General features: G+C 41.2%; 1 long non-coding RNA gene across 1 annotated transcript; it reads right to left on the reverse strand.

Moving 5' to 3' along the window:
* Positions 1 to 3193: 3193 nt before the first annotated feature.
* Positions 3194 to 20356, reverse strand: LOC143843065 (uncharacterized). Its single transcript, XR_013233451.1, has 3 exons — positions 20310 to 20356; positions 8717 to 8841; positions 3194 to 3393 (listed from the first exon to the last, which is right to left on the reverse strand). It is a non-coding gene; the product is annotated as an uncharacterized LOC143843065 (long non-coding RNA).
* Between the last annotated feature and the right edge of the window lie 2939 nt (positions 20357 to 23295).

The following is a 23295-nucleotide window of genomic DNA, read 5'->3' on the forward strand; positions in this document are numbered from 1 at the left end:
TTGTGATAACATTGGGCAACCTGGGGTGCCAACCTACCCATGGTCATTTGCCTAACTACTAGGTATCTGCCAGAATGTACAGTACCAGCAGTTGGTAATTACAGACTGATCTCACCTCCTTAGATACTTTTCATATGTAATGCTTAGAGACCACATTTAGACAAAACCGACCAAGTAATTGAAAGGTTAGGTTACCTATAGGGAGTTGATCTTTTTCAAGAACAGTATGTACTTTACAACAATCTGAACGGTGGCAGAGTTTGAAAATGATTTTTGGAGCAAATGCTATTATTTATCTTCAAGGTATGCTGTGGTTCACAGCTGTCAGCCATACCTGCAACTAACCATTAGAGAAAGCAAGGGCCTGACAATGAAACATACAGACACTGAACATCTGTTATATGATGAGAGTGCTAGATTAGGACAAGGAAGATCTGGGTTCAAATAGCCACATAAAATGGAGAGTGCAGACAGTATACTGGGAGGAACAGTGTTACTGGCTGTAAGACAGACAGACGATATTTGATTCTTATAACCCACTCTTTCTATGAGGCTCCTGTGGACTTGAATGTTTCTTGCTTCTTGTTTCCATGGATGAGCTGCCCCACTGAATCTAGGACTGGTCCAAGATATGACCCCAAATATACTTATTTAAATTGTATTTTTATTTATTTAAATTGTATTTTTCTTTTTTTGTAAACCACATTGAGAAGGGAAGGTGGCATGGTATAGCCCGATCTCATCAGATTTCAGAAGCTAAGCAGGGTTGGTACTTGGAAGGGAGACCTTCAATGAAGATTCTGCAGAGGGAAGCAATGGCAAACTGCCCCTGCTCCTCACTTTTCTTCAGAGCTCTTTTCTAGTATCACCATAACTTGGGTGTGACTCGACACCACTTTACACACAACTCACTTGGGGTTCCTTCCATAAGAAAAGAGAAATAAATATTTATATAGGCATCTGTTAGTGGTGAATTTTGTAATCTTGGACCAGTTGTTCTTTCTCTTATTGTGAAAATAAACTTGTGGAAGATGAACTATGTATTCCACTGTATATGGTCTATATTAGACAGGATATAAAGTTTAGAGAGAAGCAGGGATGCAAACTGCAAAGTACATTTTCACAGATCAGGCAGACACAGTGAAGAGAGAGAGAAAATACCTCATTCATGTATTTAATCCTAGTAGCTACTGCTTGCAGACAATCAAGAAAGCCTTTCTCCCCGCCCAGTATAACATTGTGCTCTCTAAGTGCCTTTTAAGGGAAATGTTGGGCCATTCAGCACCCAATAAATATAGTGTATTGCTTACCTTCTGCAGACACCGTATTTTTGGCATTTTGCACAATGTTGCCAACATCCAGTGTCCAAATTTGTAGCTCCATTGTCCATTTTAAATCACTAGCTGGGGAATCACATACAATGGATTACCCAAACTATGTAGTGTGAGCTAGAGGAGAGCAACCAGCAAGCTACATGCTAAGGAAATGTGTAGAGCCAAAATAGGGCTATCTCCACCTCCCTGTCCCTTTGCCCAGGGACAGGGCTTTTGTGTTTGTGTGTGTGGGGGGGGGGGGGGTTGTGGATTTTTTTTTAAAGCAAACTGCCTGGAACAAATAATATGTGTTAAATCATCCAAGGAGAGCACAAAAACACCCCCCCTCTCTAAAGTCCCCCCCCCCAAAAGTCAGGTTTGAGATTAATTTTTAAAATATTCAAGGCTTGTGATTCCAAAACGGGTGGCATTAAAAAAAAGCACAATGTATCTATGATAAGATGCATAAACATTTCAACGAAGAAGTATTATTGACAAAAAAGAATAGCTGGCACAGTTATTGTTATATGGCAATAGTTATTGTTATATGTACTGTATGGCCTTCGCACAAAGGAAACGTAGCACTTTTATTACATCAATAGAGCAGTCCAATGGCTTAATTACATTAGCAACCAGCTAACACTATCATGATGTCAGCCATAACTTAGTAATAGCTTGCAAGACTATGGTGACACTGGGGACAGCTGCCAAGAATTTATACATTAAATGTTATTGTTTGTTGTTCTCCTTCCCTCTTAAAATGAACCTTAAGGAGGCTGACAACTTACAGTCACAGCAAACCAATAATAATAATAACACTCCAACAATCATGGATGACCTCATATTAGCCACGCAGAGAAGGAGACAATCTACATATTGTGTTGCCAGAATTTTTCTATATTGACATCATGCCCCACTAGGCACACAAACCAGAATGTAAAAAGAAGAACACAGCACAGGATTCTTAACTGTGTGAATCACTACAGGGCACACACACCAGATAATGTATAGCTACATGATTCATGGATCCCAATGGAGTAATATTTTAAAATCCCTTATATCACACATCTTGCAAGCAGAAACACAGTGAAAGGGATGGGTAGTACAAGCTTCATGTATATTCTTTTCAAATGCCCACTTGATGGAAAATTATATAGGGGAAAAATGCATGGCTCCTATAGACAAAGGTTCAAGTCCTACTTGTGTAATAGGACCTGTAAGTCAGCACTCACAAGATCTTGGGGGGGGGGGGAGATATCTCTTCTAATACTCTCCAATTATATCGTTCCCTGGCAACCCCCATAGCCTCTCTGCTATTCCTGCTTCCTTCTCTCCTCCCAAGCCACTAGCCAACCTACTTTTATCTTTCCATCCTTCCCTCCCCCAGCAGTCTCTCCCTAGGAAAGTACCAACTTAGACAGCCTCTTGTCAGTGGGAAACCCAGAAGGACTTATAGAGGGTACCTCACTTTCCCTTTTGTTCCCTTCCCACGCTACTCTCTCTTCTTCTTCTTCTGTTAGCCCCCATATCCTCACCTTTAGATAGCTGTGTTGGTCTGAAGCAACTCAGTCAAGGAGGTAGTCAAGGAGGCTCTTGGTAAGGGGAGTGTGGTGAAGTCCACGTGGGACAATGCCACTTTGGAGATGCAATCACTTTTGGAGACATGTCGTAAACTCGTTACATGCTTCTCCTGCAGCAACCTGTCTGCACAGAGGCTGCGTATCTGGAAGGCTACTCCAGGATATGCTCACCCAATGGAATTCCACATATTTGATGATGTGGCATCTGATGGAGAAGAGAGCCATTGTGCAGAATGTGATAATATCAAATCCCATAATGCATGGCAAAGAGGAGCTGAGTATAAGCTCCTCTGAGTGGCTGACTCTCCCCCAGATGGTCAATGTCCTTAAGCCTTCCTAGGACACCGCCAAGGTCCTCAGTGCTCATACAACTAATTTGGGACAGGTGCTTTCCCTCATCTGTGGTCTGGATCGGGCATTGGCCACCGTGCTGAGTCCTTCAACAGATCTCCTGCCATGGGTGTGTAAGTTCCAGAGCAGTCTCAAGATCCACCTGCATCCTATGTATGGAAAGAAGGAGTTTAGGCTTGCTTGCAACTGTGACAAATGCATAAAAAGAAGCATTATTTTTTGCAATTCTGAACTGTCTGCCTGGAGGGATGCACTCTATGGGGAGGTGCTATCAAGGTTCCCGGTAACTGCTTCCAGATCAGGCCCCAGTGAGATCCCCAAAGGCCAACACAGGATACCACCACTTTTTTTTCCTGATAGAAAACAAGAATGTTGACCATACTGTTGTTGTTGCCTAACAACCACCACTGATGACATTCATGTTTCAAATCTACAGGCACTTTTCCTGTCATTTCGGGGGGGGGGGGGTAACCTCCTGTATGGTTTATAGTTTATTTTTAGATTTCAGATTTTTCTGCAAACCTGAGCTTTTTTCTATTTTGTCTGTCCATATGTCTAGTTTTTGGCTTAAAGTGTTTGCAGATGGGGGATGGGGGATTTGAGTAACTGATATGCCAGTCACTCTGTTGTCTTTTTAAAAGCTCATGGTAAAAAAGTGAAACAGGAGAGTGAGGTTTGGGTTTGTCATCGAGAAAATGAAATTAAGACAGAGCTCTGCTAGCTAGCAAGAAAACAAGAAGAATCTGTAACCGCTTCACGGGAGAGGTATAAATAAAACAGTAAGGGCCCTCGAGGAGGGACCTGTCCGGCATGGGGAAGGGCGCCCATTGGCCCCTTCCCCCCAGACTGACAAGTGGGATGCCCAATGAGTAGGCGCGAAGCGCCTGCCAATTGGGCCCTCTGTGTGTCAGTCCAGCAACAAGGGACCCCAACCTAACGAGTTGGGAGGCGCAAAGACTCGGGGGGAGCGCTCTTCCCCGTTGCCCAGCCAGCGCCACTGCCACCTTGAAGAGGCCTTTCTTTCTTCCATTCTTGGTCCCATCGCTTCCTCTGCTTTCTCCCCTTCTCTCTATCTTTCACGTTCTCTCCCTCTCACTCTCTCTACCTTTCACTATGCCTGCCTGCCTGCCTTCCCTACCTCCCTCCCTCCCTCCCAGGGGTAGCCCTCCAGCACCCACCCACTGCCCACTAGCACCCACTGTATTTTTTTTTTAGTGGGCTTAATTTCTAGTACATATCTATAATTCACATACTACAGAACAACTTAGAATCATAGAATCATAGAATCATAGAGTTGGAAGGAGCCATACAGGCCATCTAGTCCAACCCCCTGCTCAATGCCACATGAGGTATCTTGGGTTATTTACTTGGATGCAATTATCCAACAAGTATTCCCTGTGCAACCTCTTTACACTAAGTATATGCAATCTAAACATCATATGGAAGCCAATCATGTGATCTGTCCAGCTTCAGGGGACCTCAGAGTAACCATGGCCCTGAGCACTTTGTTGTTCTAGAGATCTTGACTTGATGATTCAACCATGTTTATATCCTGGGGCTGAAGAAGATTTTTTTTAAAGAAATCTTTATCCTATGACACAGTGGTAGTCTAGTATGATGCCCCAGTTTCATATCCTTGATATGGCTGGTTAGGAGATACACCCCCAGGAAAATCTTTCAATGGGCTGTTTATACCATTTAGCTGACCAGCTGTCCATCATCTGCCCTAAATTCCTTTATTCCAGCTATGTCTCCTCTTTTGGTACACCACCTTGGCCTGCTGCTTATTACACCATTAAACTCCATTAAAATATCTATTTCCCTTTCATGTCATGCAACTAACCGCAGGGGTTGTCATGCCAGCAATGATCAGCAAGATGGGAGGCAAAAGTTGCCAGACCATGGGTGCACCTGTCAATCCCTCTTGAAAGTCCTTTCCTGAAGATAGCTGCTGTGAGCAATAAGTAAAGGTTGTGGAAGTCTCACTATCAAATCCCCTTAACATAGAGACACCACTTTGAAACAGTCCAGTCTTTCATTGAACAATATGAAGTATGTTCTTCTGAAAGCCAGTCAAATGAACTGGATTTTAAATCTTCCTGTCCTTCCCTATGCCCTTGAAAGCTATATAACATACATTAAGATAGCAGGACAAACACTACCTCTGCATGGCTTTGCTCGTCACATCACTGGTTGCCTACTGATCACCACAGGTGCTGGTGTTGCTAAAGGCTCACTTATGGTTGGAACGATAGTGAGTTATGCATGGGTTTTTCCTGTTAAAGGACTGCATGCAAAGAGTTAATAAATGTATGAGTAATTTGCAGTAGCTGAGAAAGAAAGCATTTAAGCTGTGATCATTTATAGAGTCATTAATAAGTGGTAGTGATCAAGTCTTCAAGAGACTGGATGTGCCAAGGTGCTTTTCAATTTCCCTGGTCTTATTTCCCCTGCTCCTCCGAACTTGTCTACACTTTCACACACAGCTCCTGGAGAAAATAAAAGAATTGTTGAGACAATAACTGTCTTCTTCTCTGTACAGAGAATCAGTGACACAGGCAATCATTCATTCTGCAGTGAATTGTCTTATGGGATACACCTTTCAATGGTGACGGATTCATCAAATGTGTAGCTGCGGTGTGGGGCCTAGCTGTTTTGCCAATGAGAAGAGGCCCTGAGCATCAGCCCCAGTGCCTGACTCTGACGACACCACTGGGAGGAGATGCATTGGAACTCCCTCTTCACTTTCTATTTTGGATTGGCCCATGAGACCTTTCTTGGATCTGGCAAGGCAGATGGAATGCTAGATTCAAGTAGGTAGCTGTGTTGGTCTGAAGCAGCAGAACAAATTTGGAGTCCAGTGGCACCTTTAAGACCAACAAAGCTTTGAATAAAACTTTGTTGGACTTAAAGTTGCAACTGGACTCTAACTTTGTTCTGGCCAACGCTAGTGGTTATTTCTGGGCGGCGGGAGGAGATCAGAGGATAGGACCCACAGTAACACATTTAAACTACATGTAGAATGCTATCAGCTAGAAAGCACAAAGTAGTTCAGTGGTGGAATCAGCCAGTGCTAGCGATTGTTAGTAGGGAAGGAATTGCTAAAGTTTCTATCACTTGTGTGGTCTGGTTGGTACGACCTGAGTTTAGCTTGCCACATCTTCTGAAAGGAGTCCTTGTCAGGGGTTCATACTGATATTTATATGCCATGAGTGACTGAAAGTTTCTCAGAAACCTATGCTCTATCAGGACATTATCATAGGCCATTGGAAGGGAGTAGCAGTTATTTTTTATGTCTCAACAGAGTTCAGTATTAACATTTTAAATGTCAGCAAAATGTTGCAGCATTATTAGAGGACAGCACCATTTTCGGAGAGAACTCAGTCCCCTGGTTTTCCTAACACAGCCTCTATTTCGGCCCGATATCAGTAGAGCTGTGCCGGTATTGCCATTATCTCAGTATCATGATGACATTATACTGTTATTTTATGCTGGCATGGGAAATACGTAGTGCAAGCCTAAACAGAGGTAGACTCTTCTAACGCCACTGAAGTCAATGGGTTTAGAAGAGTAAAATCTTGCTCGGGATTGCACCCGTCCCATGGTAACCCAGCCAGGAAAGGATAGAACATCAAAACAATAATTTAGAATTATTAGTAATTAATACACGTGAAGACTTATTAACACTCTTGGCACATTTAGAGATAATTGCACTCTAGCCAATTGGTTCTTCATTATGTGCTGTGTGGTTTGTTTTATTTTCACTCATAAGCATCATGGATGCTTCACCCGGGCTCTTAAAAAAAGATTGGGTGGGGGTGCATGTGTGTGTGTGTGCGAGGGGGATGAGGCTGGAAATAAAGAAATGGATCAGAGATTACAAGAAGCTTCTGATGTCAAATGGGCAGGCAGACAATCGCGATAGATGTCAGTTGGCACTAAGTGACAGTAAGCTGCCTTATGCTGTTGCCTGAATGATGGATGACAAATCTTATTGTTATACAGATGCTTAACTCACTGATGTGCATTATAATTTTGAAGATGCCAGCTGATTTGCACAGATTAGCATGCTACATGCCTTGAAATACAGTGCAGGGAATAGGAAGCTAGAATTGGTTTATTTTTCCTCTTGTTTGTCGCCTGACAGGTTTAACTCTGAGACCCATTCATTATGACAAAGTGAATTTATAGAGGTCTAAGCTGTATGGTTTTTCCTGTAAAAAGAGGGAAGGTTTCTGTACAGTTGATTTGTATTTTATATACGCTGATCATTTGAGCTGTAATAACTTTAGTGTGTGTGTGGGGGGGGAGGGAATCAGAGATCCTAGGGCAATCACGGTCAAAGAAAAGTATGTCATACAGTTCTTTGGTGCCAGAATTTAATCTCAGTAGCAGACAAAAGGATAGCGGTGTTAACTGAGAAAAGGCGGCACGTCTGGCCAATGTGATATAAGAATGATTGTTCCCTCATGCTTGCCAGAATATGGATATACCTTCATGTGTTCTGGTATTCCCAGTTCACCTTGATTTGAGATTTAGGAGCAGTCTGTAATGGGGATAAATTCCCGAACAATGTGGGAAAGAACATCTGCTAAGGGGTTTATGTAATTTTCCAGTCAATTAGTTCTGTCAGGAAGATAAAGTATTTCATTCCTTTAAAGGGGCAAATAGTATCTTTTTTTAAAGTCCAAAGATGGTAGAAATGCAGCATAAAACAAAGTTGTGTTGAATTGTATCTGCTGTTTTGTATGTTACAGTCTCACCATACTTGTGTTGGTAGGTAGAGAGCTCAAAAGGATAGGAATGCTACATCATTTCCACAAAGAGCCCTGCTCTAAGTAACTTGGAATGTACATTTGCTGACACATTTGCCCCAGTATAGATGGGTCATGTTTGGCTAGATTTTTATTGTACTGTGTGAAATACGTCACTTGTCCCTTAGGCCCAAATGGCCCAGTAAAACCATGCAGTAACAGTCTACAAATGCAGAGTGCAAAGTGGAGAAAGTTGGTGCTTTCTATTTCTTTCCTTCGCAGCAGATCGAATGCAGCCATTAAAGAAATAAAATGGAAAGGCTTTGAATGCATTATAGGCCTTCATTCAATCCAGCACACTTATGGGGGAGGGGGGACTCCCCAAACACTGCAATATGATTTATAAACTGCATTGAAAGGTTTCTCCTGTACTGTGCTGGTTCTTATCATTGGTCTCTTTATTCTTGTTTCCTGTGGAGGAAATAGATGGCTATCAAGAGAAGAAATACTAAATAATATCATTTGGTAAGCCCTTTCATGCCTTTTAATGTTAATTCATCATCCTTTATCTGAGTTTTCTTTGATTTGTGTATTATTTACTTTCCTCGATGATAACTGAAAGGCGCCATGCTGAAACTGGACAGTAAAAACAGAACAGAAGGCTAAAAATACTGGTTCACCAGATACCTCCCATTTTCCAAGGAAGTGGTTGTTTTACCTTATCATTTCCAATCACAAAATGTTGTAAGGAACAGGAGGAGAATATTTTTGAAGAGAAATTCACTGATACTTTCACCCTCTTGGAATTGCATTTGATCAAGGTTGGGCTGCTGGTGCAGGAGTCTAGCGGGTGAAGGTTTAGAAAACAAGTTGTTGTGAAAGACACAAGATCAGTTTAAAGCTGACAATCTAGATCATAGAAATACACACTCGGTTTTATACTTGGACCTTAACAGTTCTATGAATAAATGCAGGATTGAAACCCAGTCTCTTAAACTATGGAAACAGACATTTTCAGTTAAATTCCAGACATCGTGTGGCTGAAGGGACATTAAAGGGGTCTATTTCTTTAAAAGGACTCATAAATTTCTTCCTGATCTCTGAGAATTGCTCAATTACTATGGTATAACAAGAGAACGTTGAAGTGGTTTAGTGACTAGGATTGTTTCCTCAATCTGTAGACAGATACATTATAAGAGGCACATATTTCTTGTATAATTGTAAATAAACCAAATCGTACAAAGACATTGTATGATTCTAGTACTCTTTTATGTTTGGTTGCCAACTTCTAGATGGAACCTGGAGATGTTACAGAGTAAAGGGATCATATTCCCTGGCTTTAGTAGCTTTGGAGAGTAAACATTATAGCATTATACCAAACAAAAGGTAACTTCCCCAAATTTCCAAATCTCTAGGAATATCCCAACTTGAAGTTGGCAACCATACTTTATCTAAAGGAAGCCAGACACACAGGGCATTCTCATTCCAGGTTCCTGAAGCATTTCTTTATGGCTGTCATGTCAAAAATCCACACCATTTTATGGGCAACTCATTAGAATCAATGTTACAGGGCTCTTAGCCTAACATCTGTCCCAGTCATATTAGTAGAAACTGTAATCAAAGACAGAAGAACAAAGCCTGCAGAGGGAAAAGTTGGATGGATTCTATAAAGGGAAGTCCTGCCTCATTAACCTTTGGAGTTCTTTGAGAAAGTGAACAAGCTTGTAGACCACGGTGACCTATTAGACATTATATATGTGGACTTTCAAAAGGCTTTTGACAAAGTATCTCACCAAAGACTCCTAAGTAAACTTAGAAGGGATGGCATAAGAGGACAATTCTCTAGTGGATCAAAAATTAATTAAATGAAAGGAATCAAAGAGCAGGAATAAATGGACAGTACTCACAATGGAGGGAAGTAAGCTGTGGGGTCTCACAAGGATTGATATTGAGGCCAGTGCTATTTAATATGTTCATAAATGATCTGGAAGTACGGGTGAGTAGTGTAGTGAAAAAAAGCAAATAATGTTTGAGTTCATGAGTGGGCATCAATGCAGCAGATGTTCAGTGCTGGTAAGTGTAAGTTGATGAACACTGGAACAAAAAAAATCAACTCTAATTATAAGTTAATGGGGTCTGAACTTGCTGAGACTGAGAGGGGAACAATTTTGGAGTTGTAGTGGATAGCTCAATGAAAGTGTCAACTGAGTGTACTTCAGCAATGACAAACTATGTTGGGGATTATTAAGAAAGGGATTGAAAATAGAAATATTGTAATGTTCCTGTATAGATCTGTATTGTAGTCTCATTTGGAAAACTAGGTGCTAATCTGCTAACTATGTCTCATAAAGGACATTGCAGAGCTGGAAAAAGTACAGGGAAATCATTTAAGGTTAGAACTGAGTATAAACTCAAAACTTTCAACCACATTTCCCCAATTTTTCTGTTTGTATATTATACATTATTTCACCTGTTTCTCTTCTGTTTCATATTTCATCAAACGTTTGTATATTTTGTCAATAATGTTAATCATTTGTACATATTTCCATCTCAAATACAGTATTAAATTATTTTATCTGCCTGAAATCTTTTTAATAATTGTGCATTAAAAACGACTGAGCATTGTACCTTTTCTTATTAAATCTTCTCTTGATTTCATTTTACATTTTCCTTGAGAAAAGTCTAGTAAATCTCTGTAAGTCAGCCATTTATCTTTAGTTAACTTTTCAAGTCTGTGAAAAGTTTCTGGTATTGAGAGCTTCAGTGGTGTTTTGGGACAGTCTGGATTTGTACTTGTTCCAAATACACAATATTGCATGGTCTAACGTAATAATTTTTTAAAAATTGCATTAACCTTAATTTGTTCGTACCACAAATAACCATGCCACCCAAATCGTGTCATGCTCTTCTAATTCTAATAACCTTTTATTTCTCAACAGCAACCATTCTTTCCGCATACAACACAGCTATGAATGTTTTCAAATCCAGTAAATCCAAACTTCCTCTTTCTTTAGCATCTTGTAATACCTTAGATTATTACGAGGATTTTTCCCTTGCCAGACAAATGTAGATATTTTGCCATTGTTTAAATGGCACCTCAGATGTCAATACAGGTATTGTCTGACATTCTGAGTAAAACATTCCTTTTAATCATAACTATTCTACTCAACAAAACAGCTACAGTTTATCTCATCTTAACAAATCTTTATTTTTAAGATAACGTAAGTATTTTGAAATGACACATAATTCATAGTTGCCAACATGTCCAGATATTTTCCTTTCTTTTAAATCTCAAAAACAGTTCTTTTCATCTAGTTTATTTGCTTTTGTGTATTCTTATTCTAGTTAAGCCAGTGAGAGCCAGTTTGGTGTAGTGGTTAGGAGTGCGGACCTCTAATCTGGCATGCCAGGTTCGATTCTGCGCTCCCCCACATGCAGCCAGCTGGGTGACCTTGGGCTCGCCATGGCACTGATAAAACTGTTCTGACCGGGCAGTGATATCAGGGCTCTCTCAGCCTCACCCACCCCACAGGGTGTCTGTTGTGGGGAGAGGAATGGGAAGGCGACTGTAAGCCGCTTTGAGCCTCCTTCGGGTAGGGAAAAGCGGCATATAAGAACCAACTCTTCTTCTTCTTAATATCGTTGTTTTCTCTTGATTGATTTTGAATCCTGCTACTGAACCAAATTCTTTCAGTTTAGCCATTAATACTTCTACTCCCTTTAAAAGTTCTTCCAAAGTCAAAACCAAGTCACCTGCAACAGCTCTTAAGTTGTAGGTCTCTTTTAAAATATTAACACTTCCAAGCCCCTCATCATGTCTTATATCTCTATTAAAAATTTCAAGAGATAAAATGAACAAAACAAGAGAAAATGGGCAATGATTTATACAGTGATGTATCAATGGTAAATGACTCCATATAAATTAGGATAAATGCATAAAACAACTTTGAATAAGTGCTGGAAATGCAAATAACATCATCATCAATATCATCATCATCATCATCATTAAATTTATATCCCACAAGTAGTTCATGGCAGGTAACAAAATAAAACCCCACATTAAAACCCCACAAAAACATACAACAACCCCCTTCAGCAGCATAAAAATATCAATTGGTTCTTAAGGGCAGAAAATTCTTCCCCCCAGCTGCAATAGGTTAACATGGTAATCCATAGGGAGGGTGTCTATAAATAAAAGAGTTATTGATTTTGCCAGGTGCTATCTGGGTGTGTACCACTAAACCACAAAACTGCATTTGTGAAAGTGATGTGAAAGTGACGATATGTGAAAGTGATGATAAAGACCCTTATACTGATTCATTTACACAAGACAGAAAATGCTTTTAAAAAATGGAGTAACTGTATTTGGTAGCATGCATACATCTAAATGAACTGAAGTATAATGACTTCTCTTAAGCAAATATTCCTTTTGATATGTTTTGTGGTGTAGTGTTTGTGGGCGAAAACAAATTGTATGATTAATCATTCTCTTGTACACAGAGATGTATTATAGAGTTGTGCATATCACATAGTTGCCAGATGTCCCCAAGTGTTTGACACATCTCTCATTATAACGGGGATTGTCTTTTATTCCAGAACACCGTAGCTCTGTGCTCTATGATGGATGTCTCTCATTTCAGGAGGCTATATATAGCTCAAAACTCCTTAGACCAAACATCACAGTGCTGTAGTGTCCCTTATTTTGGAGAATTTGAGCTGGCAACTCTGCCATGTCATGACATCTCCACAGATGACAGTGATGAAGAAGAGTACTGGAGCTTGGACAACTGGTTCTGAATGCCGGCGTATCCTTCGACATTTGAAAATCAGCCATCAGTTGATGAGCCTTCTGCCACAATGAATCTCTGGCTTGGGAATCACTGCCAGGCTTCAGAAAGCCTGGGAAGGAATGCAGAGCCTAGGAAATAAACAAGAGCAAGCAGCGTACAGAGAGGCAACGTTACAAAAGATCTGCATCGCTGAAGCCATTTAGTGTCACTCCTTTGTAGTGAATAATTTGCCCGGGCACAGGTCACTAGCAGTGCTTGAACTGATACTTGGGTGAAACAGCAAAACTTCGGGTGGCTTTGTTTTCCAGATCACACACTCTTAAATGACTTTTGTTCAGCAGCTAAAGTCAAAAATGTAGCACAGTAGCCAACCATGCTGGATTTAGCTTAAAATAGTACTTGGATAGTATTTAATTTCTACATGAAGGATGTCTGGGCAATCTTTCTGGAAATCAGCCACCCTGATCTGGAAGTCTTTCTCTTCCATTTCATATGTATGACATTAGAATTGTTTTGGTTAGTTAGTGGAGAATGAAAGGCATTCCTTCTTTAGCATTCCTTACCAACTCAATAAAAGCTAGAGAGTCTCATAGTACTAATAAGTTTGTCTTCTGGCATAAACCTTAGAGGGCCACAGCCCACTTCATCTATTCTTGCTGCTGCTGACCAACATGACTAAACCTCTGTAATTCTCCCCTATTCAATGCCTGAGTATTGATACCAGAAGTTAGTCTCGGGTTCAGTACTGGTAAAAATTTGCCTAATTTAGACTATGGCCAAAGGTGAGATCTCCCTGTTTCCCAACTTGCATTGTCCTTTTGTAGGAATGGAAGTCACTCTCATAGGTTAACATGAAGCAATTTTCACAGAGCTGGTGCCATCCCAAAGCACCAGAGTTAAACCAACAGCTTCATCTTTCCATTGTTGGATGTTGTACTAACCTTGCACTACTGCTATCAATTGCATATGTAAATGATCGCTGCACCACAAATACAACACAATATTCAATTGTGTGCCCATGCAGCCCTGGGATGTACAAATTCTCAGCTATGCAGCTGATTGAGACCATTTCCATACCGGAGGCTTCGTGCTGGGCTGCAGACTGGAGTATGAGCTGGGGCAGGTTGTCTCACCTCTTCCTGCTCCCTCACGGGAGAGTACTTCATTCGCTGTGGATTTGTGCTCCCGCATGGGAGCCATGACAATGAAGTTTCCAGTGTGGAGACGGTGACCCTTGGTCAGTCACTGATGTGTAAGCCATTCAGTCTGCAAATTTGTTTTATGGAACTTTCGTATTTCCCCTTCTGAGCCCCCCCCTCCCAGGCTGTTCCTAGGGAATCAGTGGAGCCCTAAGAACAACATATACAGTCCATAATGAAAGATTGCATCAGCCCCCCACTCTTCCTTTAAATAGAAGCGCCTATCCCTCAGAGGAACTGTGGGTTTGCATACCTGCCACCATCTCCTAAGCTGCTTCACAGATTTGTTATGGTGATTATGTATGTGGGGATCACCTTGAAGTCAGTGAATAAAAATTATATGAACAAAGAACCAAACTAGCGCCAGAACCAGGTATTCTACAGGGACTGTGGACAATCTAATACAAGTTACCATTACTTTAGCTGAAATGGGAAGAGGCATTTTGGGGGGGGGGGGCTTTCTCCCAATAAGCACTCTTTTTCATCATCATCACATATAGTAGTAGCTTGCAGAGAGCACTGAAGACAAGTGGCGTGCTTTTCCACTGGGATATATCCAGTTGACCTAGATGCATATACATATGGCATTCATGCACTGGCAGAACTCCTTTGTGAGCCACTTTGTAGCGCTGCTCAGTTATAACCTCTGCACTGAATTGTTTTTTAAAAATTAGCTCTTCTTCCTAAGTGATATTGGAGCAAATCAGATGGAACTTCCTGATGAGATCTAAGAGGATAAAGATAAGCTCATTCTGGGTGGGCAATACCAATTCAAAAAACATAATGTTCATTCAAAACACATTTTGTTTGGTCCCATTGACATAATCATATTGTCAAATCCAATTGGCTGTATAACAGCATCACCATATTGAAAGACGGTTTATGAAAAATATGGTGCTACAAGTGTAGTCAACTGAAGTTGGCAGCAATGGCACACACACACAAAAAGTGGGGAGAGGCTTTTGGAAAACTTTCTACCTCCTCCTCAATTCCAAAGCCCTTTTTTTCATGCGGAAAACATTCATTGGAGACTTGCTCTAACATTAGGTTTGTAATAGTTTTAATATCAGGGAATAAAAAGAATTTTTTAAAGATAAAAAGCAAAAGGCACGTGGGAGTAAGGCACTTCTTTCATCAAATTATGAGTCATATTTGACCAAGCTGTGAAAACCCAGTTGTGATAGTATTCACAGTAGAAATGGAAAGAACCTATAACCATTACAATGACTGTGACTCATTAACACTCGGGAATTTCTCCATTTGGCATCCACAGGAGTTCAGAGCTCTTTCAGAGGAAATGCAAGGGAACGGAGGAGCTGAGTGCTGCTGCCCAGGGTCAGTCATTCTTTACTGCTCATTTGTTCAGTAACAGAGTCCCATTCAAAAATAAGTCCTCCAACTGTAACCTACAAAGGGCTTTCTTAAATTTTTGGTTTTAAGTTCAATCCAAGCCAATAGTCTGGCAAAGTCTAGGTTAAAATGTATTACTTTGAATCAAACTTCAAGCAAACACATGAACCAAGTGAATTGGCACTGGTTAGGAAGGTATTTTCAATCATTCACTCAAGTTGGGAAAACAACAGTCATTTATTTGTCCGGAAGAATTATATTCCTCTTTCTACCAAACAAATTGAATTATGGTTCACTTAAAAATATAATTTCACTATATAAAATTGACAATGCAAATATAACACACTAATCACAAATTATCAAAATGGGAAGACAACAAAAGAGTAGAAGAGAAGAAGTGTTGGTTCTTATATGCTGTTTTTCTCTAACCAGAGGAGTCTCAAAGCAGCTTACATTCACCTTCCCTTTCCTCTCCCCACAACAGACACCCTGTGGGGTGGGTGAGGCTGAGAGAGCCCTGAAATCACTGCTCCATCAGAACAAATTTATCAGGGCTGTGGCAAGCCCAAGGTCACCCAGCTGGCTGCAGGTAGGGGAGGGCAGAATCAAACCCAGCTCGCCAGATTAGAAGTCCGCACTCCTAACCACTACACCAAGCTGGTATTTGTATTAGTAGATACAAGTAAAACAATGAAATATTAGCTTTGGAGCTGCACTGATTTAAGAAGTGGAAAGGTGAATTATACTTATTTCTCACTCCTTATTGCCCCCTGGCCTGTGGGGTGATTCCTTCATGTGGATTCCTTGAATTCAAGAGATCTTTCCGGTGGCTGGAAGATATAACAGGAGTGGAAAGGGACACATGACTATTGACATTCTTTGTGCACTTCCTTGGATACAAGCTATGGATTGTATGTAGGCAGACATATGAATGGGGACCAGTGGCTCAGGGGCTTATAGCTCATTGGTAGAGCATCTAATTTGCATATAGAAGGTTCCCGGGTCTATTCCTCAACATCTCCAGTTAAAATTACTGGGTAGTAAGTGATGGGAAAGACCTCTGCCTGAGACCCTTGAGAGCCACTGCCAGTCTGAATAGAGAACCCTGATTTTAATGGACCAATGGCCTGATTCGGCATAAGGCAGCTTCATGTGTGAAACTATCCACGGTCTGTACCCTACCACTCTACCCAGCAAATCTGAAACTTTCCTCCAGTTTTGTCCAACAGGTGAGCACCTTAAACTGAAGAAAATCTTTATAGGCTGGTAGAAGACTTTAAATATTATACAGTGAAGTTGTACAATTCAGGCTGATATGCTGGTAACACATCAGTGTCTATATAAATGATGGCCTGAATCCCTGCATGAAGAGAAAAATTAAGAGTTCCTAAGAGTTAAGAAGCCACAGTGATACTTGCTAATTCCTCCCTCCCACTATTCACCCCCACTAAGTTTCCCCCTCCCTTAAGAAAACATAACAGCTCTTTGATTTTCTTAACTACATTGTTTGCTATAAGCTGATACCTTGAATGTAAGGAGGGTGAGAGTAGGCCAGTGGGTATATCTTTAATCGTTGTTCTACATAAGTCATTTGCTTAACATGAATCAAAGGGCCAGAGGGGAGAAGGTTGGACACTGGACAAGACCCAGAAACCATGTCCACAATGGGGCGATAAAGTCAGGGGGCTCCACAGTGAATTACACATGTATAGCACCCCAGGAAACAGCTAAACAGTTAACAAACTCAAGCAAACCCAAAAGTTCGTCAACACAGGGGGTCCATACAAGTTTGGAGTTCGTGACTTCCCCCAGACCTGCAACCAACCACAAACTTACATTTTCCAGATTCGTGCCCACCTCTAGTTCCTGCCAATCTCTAGCAAATATATTGATACTTTCTTTAAAGTAAGAACTTCCCAAATTCGTACTCAATGATGGACCGGATGAGGAGTAAAGAAGCTGATAGTCATTCAAAGAAGACATATTCTTGGTCAAAAACATGATCTGGGATGGGAGTTGATCCTCTGCTCATGGTCATTTTGTTCTCTTTGAAAACCTGGGTTTGCAGTTTGGATATCTGGCAACTATGATGACTAGCAGAGTCCTAAATACTATCTACTTAGGCTGGTTCACCAGGGTTTTTTTCCCTCCTAAACTGAAGGGATGTGGCTATGATTAATATAATGTGCTCTCTGTGAGACTTTGAAGAGCATTTTGAAACTTTATCTGATCCAGAACTCAGCTGTAAGATTGTTCACAGTGGCAAGGCACCAGGCATATGTTTCTATGGTTTTATTTCATCTATATGTGTGCTGCCTGTTAGTTTTCAGTCACAATTCAACATGCTGGTTGTGTTCTTTCAATGATATGACACCAGGGTGGCTTAAGTTCTTTTTCTGGAGGCCCCAACCTCATGGATGCAAATTGTGTTGTTATGGAACTTGAGAATTCTAGCAAAAGAGATTCAGCCAGTCCCTTGAATTGATGTTTCAGCAGCAGATGAAATGGTGCTTTGGCAGATGATTGATTTTATTCTGCTGATTTATTTTTGTTTTGTTTTTGTCTTGTTATTATGGTTGTTCTGTGTTGCTTTTGATTGCTTTTACTTGTAAGCCATTTTGGAATCCAGGATCAGATAGAAGGAGGAGGAGAGGTATTTTTTTTTTAAGCAAAGGAATTATATAGTGGCACAGCCCACATGCAATCTGCTTAATAAGTGTCAGATGTAAATGTACTCTCTCCGCCAGTTACTACTACTATTTCTGATGTACAGCCTATTGTACACAAATTGTATATTAAGCTGTCCCCTCCCAACTGAAGTCAGTGGGACAGCCAATCCCTGGCAGCAAAGATCTACACACACCTCAGAACCCTTAAGCCTGCGTTAAATGGCTACATCGGGATTGTGCCACCGAACTGCTGGGCTACAAAATATTCCCATGAATTTGGAAACTTGAGCAATTTATAACATTACTAGAAACAATGAGGAAAGAATTGTTCCATTGATCTAATGCTTATTATACCCAAAGCTGAGCTTTGTCGCTAAGTGCAAACAAAATCACCAAGCACAATGGAATAATGTCTGCCAGTGTATGTGTACTAGAGGAGGCTAATACCGCTGAGAGAAAAAGTCTTTTTATATAGTTGACTGGTCCTTTCTCTTGGCTTATTGGCCATATCAAGTTAAATGTTAATTGCAGGCTACAGAGAGGTTACTTATCCCTTTGTAATCAAATCTCTCTTTCATTAGCTACCTGTGCAATAGGATACCTGCTACTCAGCATCTGACTGGGCCTTTTGTTTTCGGAGCCCCAGCCAGTAAATGGGCAATAGCTGAAATGCCTCACCACTTATACTAAGGCTCAGAGGAGAACAGCAAGGCACGGAAATTCATTTTAAGTTTTGAATACAGCATACTGCATATTCCATTAAAGGGCAGAAGGCCAGGAGAGAAGAAAAATGCAAAGTGTTTTAGTCCTTCGCAAAGACAATTGGAACCTCCGAACTCAGAGAAATGAAATACAGTCTCTTTCTCATAATCACTTTCTCATTACTTACTGACCTCCTCTGTGACCTTGGTCAGTTCATTTTACTCTTCCTGGCCAAAGCATTCCAGTTGATGATATTTCAAATGAGGCACCTATTTTACTCCTTAAGGTTGGGAGACTCTGAATTTAATGGCGCTGTCATCTAGATGGAATTGTACTGGCTCCACCAGGATTTTATTCTCTTGGCTACTTGCCAAAATAGAAGACAAAAACACCAGGAAGAAAAATTTACTTTGGCTTTGCTTAGTACATGTATGCATCATAGTGCATATCCCAGCATGCTGGCATCAGGTGGGGAAGGCTGGCTGTATTTGGACTGCAGAGTCCAGCATGTGCTGTGGAAGCTGCATGGCGTGCCTGCAAAAAGAAGCGCTCTGTCAAAAGGAGCGCTTCTCGGCAGATGCTTTAATAAGATGATTGTTGGCATCTCAGCTCACAAGACTGCAAATCCACTGTAGCTCAGTGGAAGAGCCTCTGTCTTGCATGCAGAAGGTCCTAAATTCAATCCCTGGCATTTCCACTTTGAAGGATCAGGTGATGTGAAAGGCCTATGCCTGAGACTCTGGAGAGTCGCTACCAGTCTGAGTAGATAATACTGACTGATGGACCTGACTCAGTATAAGGCAACTGTATGTGTGTGTAGTAGGGTTCTAGGCATCATATAGGTAAACCAATCAGCCCATGTGGCATTTGAGCATCTGCTGTTTTGTCATATGAATCTCACCATTTTGTCCCAGGACACTCCCCAGGCTTTGTGTGTGTGTTATGAGATGGTTGTGTGCTTGAAAGGACTTCAGTCTTACCAAATAGGTTTGTAAATTCCACCTCCTTTGAGGCAGACCATAGCAAACAAAGGAAATGCAACCCACAACTATACTGAGTAGCTCTCAGTGATCTACAAGCTCCTAACATGGAGTTCAAGTGCAGTAAAATGACACCAGTTTTGTCAAGCAAATTCATTGCACAGTGTATTTATCCTGTGTTTTTTATTTGCCTGTCTCACTTAAATTTAACGTGGATTACACAGATTGAGTGTTGTTATGCAAGTTATTCTGGTCCCATTTATGCTTTCAGTGAAAATAAAACAACATCATAATATGGGGCTGTCTCCTGCAACAACAAAACCCATACCCGATGCCATGGGCTTTGATACCATTATTTCATTTTCATATCAAAACAGAATTTTAGGCCCAGTTAAAATATGCTGGTTACACTTTGATATAATCTCTGAAAACAAGTTAAGAGCCAAACTTTTTCTAGACCTACTCTGAAAGTGCTTCACCCCATTAGATTTTATGCTTTACTCATGCATGACATCCTTTAAACTTGAAATTAGAAAAGCAAATGTTACGTTTTTTTCTTACGCCATCTGTTCCTTGTTACGTGACCCATGCAGAAAACTAAACATAGTAAAATTATATTACTTTTCTGGATTCTCTTGCTGTCTTCCAACTTCTGAATCATTCCGCAATATGTGCTGCATATATACACAGACATATTAGGCTTTTATGAGATCCCCAGCTCCAGCTTCTGCTACAATGCCTACAAATTGACAGGTGTTTTTGGTGGCTGTAATTACATGCTGAAGCAATTATCCCTATTTGCTTCCCTTAAAGAGATGGCACAGAGGTGTATCAGGTACATTCCTATTCAGCAGCACTGATGTTCCCATTTGTAATGATGTCTGAAATGGAAATCAACTTTTCCGAATAAAGTATGGATAGGTGTATTTGTCTTAAGTAGCAAAATATCCCGTTTTGTTGCTTTCTGCATTGTTTGTATTTTTAAAGCTTCCTTTTTTAACTGTCGATTTTGTAGATTTGTTGACATTGTTTATGCATATTGTGTTGTACATATACATATACATATGCATATGCATATGCATATACATATACATATACATATACATATACATATACATATACATATGCACACACACACACACTATATATATATAAAATATGTATATATAGCAATGAAGATCTGCACCCCCCCTCACGAAGCAGCGGTTGTGTATGTCAGCAGATCCCCTCCAATTCCCTTTTAGGGGGGGTAGAGATTGGGTTAGTTATTGAACCTTGCTGCCACTCTTGGCCTGCTATAACTATGTTGTTAAGGATTAGTTATGGGTTCATGCTTTTATGATATTGTTTTAATGGGATTGTTTTATGTAACTCGCCTAGAGCCTCCGGGAGGAGGCGGGATATAATCAAGAGTGATTCGTACTTCTCACAACATACTGAAGGTTCCAAAGACTCCTATTGGTGGAATCTTCCCTCTCCCAGGGCCAATTGCTGCTCTTGCTCAGGATTCCGCACCCCACTCCTCTCTTCAGGCCGACTGTGAAGGAGCCTCTGACAGCCCCTGACTAAGGCAAGGGAGGTGTTTCTGCGAGCAACGCAGGGGAGTGTGAGGAAATGGGTGTGCTTTTCTTTTGAGGGGTTAAAGCTTTCCCCTGCTGCCTAACCGCTAGGTGACAGGGAGGTCACAGAGAAGCCCCTTCTCACTTAAAATGCTGCCGTGGCTGGCCTCACTGCCCAAGGGAAGACACAGCTGAACCATGCATGTCTCTTCTTCACCAATCTCTGAACATTTGAGGCCTACCTTGCAAGGTTGTTGTTCAGATGAAACTGGATGCTGTTGTGGAGGTTATTTTGCCTCCTGTTTCATCTGCACAACAACCCTGTGCAGTAGGCCTCAAGTGTTTCATCTCCACAATAACCTGCAAGGGAGGCCTTAAATGTTTCTTCTGCACAACAACCCTGTCCACCCTCCAAAGCAGCCATTTCTGCCTGGGGAGCTGATCTTTATATTCTGGACATGAGCTGTAATTCCAGGAGCATTCCAAGCTCCACCTGGATGTTTGTTACCTCTAAATAGGAAATCTTCCTGGATATTTGGAGGTGGGATGTGAAAATGGTACAATGACTCAGAGTCCACCCTCCAAAGTAGCCGTTTTTTCCTGCAACGCTGATCATTATAATCTAGAGATGAGTAGCGATAGTAAAGACAGTGTTAGAGGTTTGCAGACTGAGGTTGGGGTAGAGTGGTGCAGGTGTATCCCACCTGGGCTATGGGCTTTGGCCAGCCCTTACCAGCAACTCTTTGTATTTTGGAGTGCAAACAGAAAGACCAGCATTGGTCCTGTGAGTCTGGAAAGTGCAGGAAGATCTAAATAAAGAATATTTACAGCATAAAACTGTAAATGGTGAACAAATAAATGGCTGAAAAGACAAAGGAACTGAAGGGACTTTTTTTCAAGCTTGGCCTGGTAAATAAAAATTAGTATTTGCCAGGAAGGTCCTACGAAATCAAAGGCATATGTAGCCCAATATTTCAAGCTTTACAGGAAAGTTCTGTCTAATTTGGGGGGAACGAGGGGATCCATATTTATTAGGTAATGTCTTTGTCTTGCAGACAATAATAGGAACTGCAGTTGCCAGCAGTAGGCCTCAGGCTTCAGAAGGGCAGACATCACCAGCCAAGCAACAGACTGTGCTAACTAAGGGGTGTCTGTGGCCAAAAGTATTATTTTTAAGGGGTGCATGTGAGGGAGAACTGCTTTCCCTTCAGCCTAACTGCCTGAAGATCATAGAACCATAGAATCATAGAGTTGGAAGGGGCCATACAGGCCATCTAGTCCACCCCCTTGCTCACCACAGGATAAGCCCTAAGCATCCTAAAGCATCCAAGAAAAGTGTGTATCCAACCTTTGCTTGAAGACTGCCAGTGAGGGGGAGCTCACCACCTCCTTAGGCAGCCTATTCCACTGCTGAACTACTCTGACTGTGAATTTTTTCCCCCTGATATCTAGCCTATATCGTTGTACTTGTAGTTTAAACTCATTACAGCGTGTCCTCTCCTCTGCAGCCAACGGGAACAGCATCCTGCCTTCCTCCAAGTGACAACCTTTCAAATACTTAGAGGGCTATCATATCCCCTCTCAACCTCCTTTTCTCCAGGCTGAACATTCCCAAGTCCCTCAACCTATCTTCATAGGGATTGGTCCCTTGGCCCCAGATCATCCTAGTCGCTCTCCTCTGTACCCTTTCAATTTTATCTACGTCCTTCTTGAAGTGAGGCCTCCAGAACTGCACACAGTACTCCAGGTGTGATCTGACCAGTGCCGTATACAATGGGACTATGACTTCTTGTGATTTTGATGTGATGCCCCTGTTGATACAGCCCAAAATGGCATTTGCCTTTTTTACCACTGCATCACACTGCCTGCTCATGTTTAGTTTACAATCCACAAGTACCCCAAGGTCTCATTCACACACAGTGTTACCTAGAAGCGTATCCCCCATCCAGTAGGCATGCTTTTCATTTTTCTGACTCAGATGTAGAACTTTACACATATCTTTATTAAACTGCATCTTGCCCATTTTTCCATTGTGTTCAGATCTCATT

This window comes from Paroedura picta, chromosome 1 (genome assembly GCF_049243985.1).
Source record: "Paroedura picta isolate Pp20150507F chromosome 1, Ppicta_v3.0, whole genome shotgun sequence".
NCBI lineage: Eukaryota > Metazoa > Chordata > Lepidosauria > Squamata > Gekkonidae > Paroedura > Paroedura picta.